This window comes from Piliocolobus tephrosceles, chromosome 1 (genome assembly GCF_002776525.5).
Source record: "Piliocolobus tephrosceles isolate RC106 chromosome 1, ASM277652v3, whole genome shotgun sequence".
Lineage (NCBI taxonomy): Eukaryota > Metazoa > Chordata > Mammalia > Primates > Cercopithecidae > Piliocolobus > Piliocolobus tephrosceles.
Genome location: NC_045434.1, coordinates 130,523,769 through 130,530,161, shown reverse-complemented (window position 1 = coordinate 130,530,161; position 6,393 = coordinate 130,523,769).

The following is a 6,393-nucleotide window of genomic DNA, read 5'->3' as shown; positions in this document are numbered from 1 at the left end:
AAAAAAAAAAAAAAAAAAAAAAAAAAAAGAATATATAGTTCCAGATAATTGGAGGAAGGATATTGAACATTACCAATGCAAAGAAATGATAAATGTTTTAGATGGCAGATATGCTAATTACGCTGATCACATACATTACATGTATTATAACATCACTATGTGTACTCCATACATATGTACAGTACACAATTATGTGTCAATTAAAAAAGAAAAAGCTGAACTTAGATTGGAATGGCTATGAAGTAGCTAAATTTTTCATATTTTCGATAGAGACCCTAGGCATTTATTTTAAGTAAACTACCCTTGGCTTCAGGAAATGTTTGGTATTTAAATTTTAGCCTTGCATTTTATAATACACAGAGATAAAACTGTAGGCCTGCTTTAGATACAGTCACCGGGGTTTGCTGTGATGACGTTTTTATGTAATAAGGGGGAAATATACCTTAATTAATAGGCATACATGCTCATTTTTCTCCCTCGTACACATTTTTAGTCGTTTTCCAGGCATTGTGATACTTATGTAAACAGTATGCGATATCTTAGGTAGGAATCAGAATTTTAAGGTAAGAATACTTAGAGTTATATATTTTTCAAACTTTCAAACTGGACATTTTACATGTTCATTATATAACTGTAATTAAATTTTCAAAAAGACAATACCTGTCTTTAATATGGGTGATGCTCTAGCATTTGTTTTTCTTTCTTTCTTTTTTTTTTTTTTTTTTTTTTTGGAGACAGGTTCTCACTTTCTCCCAGGCTAGAGTGTAGTGGTGTGATCATGGCTCACTGCAGCCTCAGCCTCATAGGCTCAAGAGATCCTCCCACTTCAGCCTCCCAAGTAGCTGGGACCACAGGTGTACAACACCATGCCCAGCTAACGTTTAAAATTTTTTGCAGAGACAGGACCTCCCTCTGTTGCTCAGGCTGGTCTGGAATTCCTGGGTTCAAGTGATTCTCCTGCTTCATCCTCCCAAAGTGCTGTGATTGCAGGCATGTGCCACTGCCTGGCCCCATATAAGTGGGATGATGACTTTAGCCTAAGAGTTCCACACCAGCCTGGGTAACATAGCACAAGACCCTATCTCTACAAATCTAAAAACATTAACTGGTCATGGTGACACCTGCCTGTGGTCCCAGCTACTCCAGGAGGCTGAGGCAGGAGGATAACTTGAGGCCCAGGAGTTGAGGCTGCAGTGAGCTCTGATCTTGTCATTACGTTCCAGCCTGGGTGACAGAGTGAGACCCTGTCTCTTAAAAAAAGTTACTGGCTACCCGATTATTCATAGGAAAAAAACCTGAACTCTGATCTAAACCTCATACCTTGTACAAAAATTAACTCAAAATGGATCATGGACTAAAATGGAAAATGGAAAATAAAGATGAAGAGAGGAGCTAGAGACTGGGAGAACCTATTTGCAAATCACATATCTGATAAAGGACTCATATCTATAATATATAAAGAACTATCAAAATTCAGCAATGAAACCAAATCATCTACTTTGAAAATGAATAAAAGACCTGAAGAGACATTTCAGATAACATACAAGCACATGAAAAGATGTTCAACATCATGAGCCATCAGAAAAAATGCACACTAAAGCCACGTCACTATACACCTATCAGAATGCCTAAAATAAAAAGTAGTAACAAGACCAATGCCGGTGAGGATGCACGGAAACGGGATCACTCACACTTAGCTGGTGGGAATGGAAGATGGTACAGCCATTCTGGAAAACAGCTTGACAGTTTCTTAAAAACCTAAACGTGCAGTTGCCATAGGATGCAGCACTCACATTCATGGGCGGTTATCCCAGAGAAATGAAGACTTATGTTCACACAAAAGCCTTTATGTATCTGTTCATAGCAACATTATTTATAAAGGCTAGAAACTGGAAACAGCCCGGAGACTGCTCAGCAGGTGAATGGTTAAACAAACTGGTGCGCTCAGGCCCCAGATACCACTCTGCAGTAGTTAATGACATCCTTGTTCATCCGTCTTTCAAACTAGAAACCACCATCATCCTTAATCTCCTTTTTTCCATCCTGGGTCTGAGTGGCCTTCATTTTGCATTTCTTTCCAATGCATTTTCCCTCTGTCCTTTCTGGTTGTGCCTCAAGCCTCATGTGAACTGTTGTAAGAGCCACCGAATTTTTTCTCTGTCTCATCATGGAATCCTTTCTACACTTCATGCCCCGCATTGCCATTGGAACAATCTTTCCAAAACATGAACAAACTAACTTAAAAGAAATATCCCAGGTAGCCTTCCAAATAAGTATAAGCTTTCTGTTGGAAGTTTTACTTCTTGTCTATAGGCCACCCCAGGACTGTAGAGAGATGAATTTACTATCTGCATTTTAAGATCAGGCAGAAATCCCTGGAGGGGCCCATGTGGAATAGTGGCACAAATACTGGTTCTAGAATCAGAAGCCCTCATATCCTGGTTCTAACACTAGCTGGATGTTCTTGGGAAAGTTTTGGTTTCAAACCTCAGTATGAGGAAGTATACTCAAGGGATCACTCAAGGCTGCTGGGAGGAGTGGAGGAGGGGCGTGGTGAAAATGCTGTGTAATCCGTGAAGCACGTCGTATGTGTGAGAAGGGGAGCTGTGTGGATAGCGGTTCTGGAATCATTGTATGAAAACGATGGAAAGCACATTCGTAGTTCTGCCTGATGATACCACTGGGCACCTGTGTTGTACATGCCTGCAACATGGGTGAGGCCCAGGTCAGTACAGCTCACAGTTTGGTTTTCATGCAGTTAGAAAGGCCTGAGAGGACCTTTCCCCTCTCCAGCTGTAGGAAGGAGGCGGCTGTCTCCTGCCTATATTTGGTGGGATTGTCTGTGGCTCCTTGGGGACAAGAATGCAGGGAGTGGGGGAAGAAAGCCGGCCTGACTGCTCGCTAGTCAGCCTTCCCCCAGGGAGGAGTGGAGAGGTCATTTCGTGGTAACTTGCCATGTCTTTCTTAAGCCATCTGCTCTTAGAAATGACCAGCATGGCAAGTAAAAGACCCATTAGAGACAGATGGGCTGTGTGTCCTGTGCGTTTATGGCTTTGTGGCCTCAGAGCTGCCAGGACTTCATAGCTTTCTGGGGAATGCTGGGTCAGCCAAGGGGCTGAAAATAGTGAGAGGAAGAAAATTCCCCCTCGCTGCTCTGGTCTGGGAGTGATTACTGAGGAGAGCGGCATGGAGGGCCCAGTCGTGGGGTCCCTCTCAAGCACACCCTCACCACAGTGGGAATGCGGGTCTCAACCTCCCTAGGCCTCTGTGATTTTTGTCTATCACATGCTCACCTCCAGCAGGGATGTCTATGGTGATGAGATGAGAGAGCATCATAGCACATGTGGCACTTAGTAGGCTTGTGGTGAGTGGACGCTGGCGTCAGTGGAACAGGAGACTGGGCGTTGCGTGTGGACGCACTCATGTGCTGGTGGCATGCATGGACAGAGGAGAGAGGGACGCCCTGCAGTTCTCCTGTTGGTCTGTCACCCCCGCTGTTGTGAGCAGAATCCGTGAGTGTATTCTGTTGCCCCAGTCAACTTGGTAGGTTGATTGCTCAATTTTCTGCTTCCACTTTTGATTTCTTAAGACTGGAAAAAGGAATACTTCAGTGACTTTTCTGGTTGATGGCATACATTCCTTGATATTACCTTAATGCTTTTTAATTTCTATGTATTTTGGATGTTGGAGCTTGCCTGACATCTGTGTTTTTATACCTCACCCTCTCGCGTAACTGTTGGCCACACCAGGACCAGAGAGAAGTGACCAGACCGATTGGTAGCAGGGCTAGGACTGGAATTGCCCAGCCTTTTGATGCCCAGCAGGCTCTGTTTTCTGTATTGCACTGCTCTTCCTTATTTTGACACCTGTTAGGACAGTGGATGTGAAATGTAGCTGGGCACTTTTGGGGGTGTGCTAGGAGTGTGGCAGATGCCTCAGACTGGCATTTTCCCCTGGTTCTGAATTCTCATGGCTCAGGGTCAGTCTCTAGGCTACTGACCAGGAAGATAAAGGAAGTTGTTTCGTATGGCAAACTATGCCAGGGCATTTTTTTCACCCGGCAATTTATTTGGTTTGGACTGGAATAAATCTCTGATATTGGTTTCTTTGCCAATATTATTAGGGAGTGGAGTCTGACTTGTTAACTTAGCCCGATTCGTAGTGCTTAGAATCTCAGTGAGTGTGTGTTGAACTGAGCCGAAGTGTGAGAGCATCTTGGACAGTGGTTTGCAAACCTAGCTGCATCGGGGGGGCTGTGAAAAAAGCATGCGTTCTTACTCCAGACCAGTTGAAATAGAATCTGCAAGAATAGAGCCTGGGCAGCTATAGTGCTGTTAAAAACCCCCAGGTGGTTCGGATACACCGTAAAGGCTGAGAACCACTGCTCCACAGCGAATTGGAGGCCTGGATCATAGATGTGCCTTATGCTTTCACCAGCTTAGAATGGTTCTTGTGCTTTAGAACTGTGAAAAAAATGTTATGCAAACAAATGTGGAAATAGCCAAATGCTACATCCTGTTACTACCTGCCATGAAGTATATTTACCAGTTATTCATTGTATTCTGATCTCTACCCATTCCACCGTTTCTTCATGGAACAACAATTTGACAGTTGGTTATACAAAACCAGAGTAAGTCTAGTTTTATTGGCGGGAAACGATTTTGGGTATGAAGTACTCTTTAGGCATTTATGGAACTCTTGTTTGTATCACCTCTGTGCTGGACAGTTTATAAATATTACTTCTTTAAGCAAGGCCTATGGAGTCAGGCTGCCTGGATTTTGCTAACTAGCTGTGTCATTTGGGGCAAGTTTTTAAGCTTATATAAACCTAACTTTCATCTATGAAATGGGATGACAAGGGGTCATTATCATCTCACAGGATCGTGCAAATGTGTGTGTAAAGTGCTTAGTTTGGTGCCTAACACACAGCAACTACTCAGTAAAGTTATTACTACACCATCATCATCATATTTAAATGTAAATATTAAGAGTTAATAAATTTGCAAAAGGTACTATACACTTACCCGTTGAACCAAAGACGACTTTAGTTTTAAGTGGTTGGGTTAATTTATCACCTAAATATTGGCCTCTTGAATACCTTGAATTTCAATTGAACGTAGCCAGAGGATTTCATAATTGGACCGTTGCCTCTGGAAGTTGGAGTTTTGTTTGGTTTCACTTCCTACACTAAGCATGTGGCTGTACGCACCTTTATGGTGACTTCTGGTACTGGGGATTCAAAGCTTCATTCGCTTCTTTGGAGGAGATGATCTTACGCTACAGGAAGCACTCAGACTTCGTTACCTATGTACCATCCAGACAAGACCAGGTGCTTCTCATGGCAGCCTGTCCTTTTCTTAGCTCTCTCATCAATCTAGCCTGTTCCTTCTATTCCTCTTTATACAGGAACTTCTCTTTGAACAAGGAATGTTGTTTTGTCACTGCTAGGTCCCCAGCAATTAGTAATGCCTAGCACATACTAGGTGCCTCCTGAATGTGAATAGGTGATAATCTAGCAGAACACAAGATAAATCTGTGGGTTGAGATTTAAGCTGTGTGGTATGAATGCTGCATTGGCAAACTTATTAAATCAATTTTCTTAATACAAATTTAACATGTCTTAGTAACTGACTTAGTTCAGTAATCATTTACTGAGTGTCTTCTAGGCCAGACAGTGGGAACAGAAAGGTAATAATATATGATTCCTGCCTCATGCGCAGGAAGTCTAGTGCGATGGACAGACACGTGCCAATGGCTGCCATGGAATATGGTGAGTATTAAGATAAAGGGGCACCCTGTGTGCCCTTGGAGCATAGAGCAGGGCTTGTGTTCTGGGAACACGGGCTCCATTTGAAAACACAATTTAAATTAATTTTCTTTTTTCTTTTTTTTCATTTTTTTGTGACAGAGTCTTGCTGTGTTGTCCAGGCTGGAGTACAGTGGTGTGATCTTGGCTCACTGCAACCTGCTCCCCCCAGGTTGAAGCAATTCTCCTGCCCCAGCCTCCCGAGTAGCTGGGATAACAGGTGTGTGCCACCATGCCTGGCTAATTTTTGCATTTTTAGTAGAGATGGAGTTTCACCATGCTGGCCAGGCTGGTCTTGAACTCCTGACATCAGGTGATCCTCCCGCCTCAGCCTTCCAAAATTCTGGGATTATAGGCATGTATGTGTTCATCCTTTTAAATATCTGTGGGTAGCACTTAACTTTAAAAGGGTACTACTTAAACTATTGAATGATTTTAGTATGGATTGAATGACTTTGCTCGGGCCTCAATTTTAACTTCCTTCATTAGAGGAAAAAAAAATGCAGGTTGAATATCCCTCATCCAAACTGCTTGGATCCAGAAGTGTCTCAGATGTTTTTACATTTTTGGATTTTCGAATATTTGTA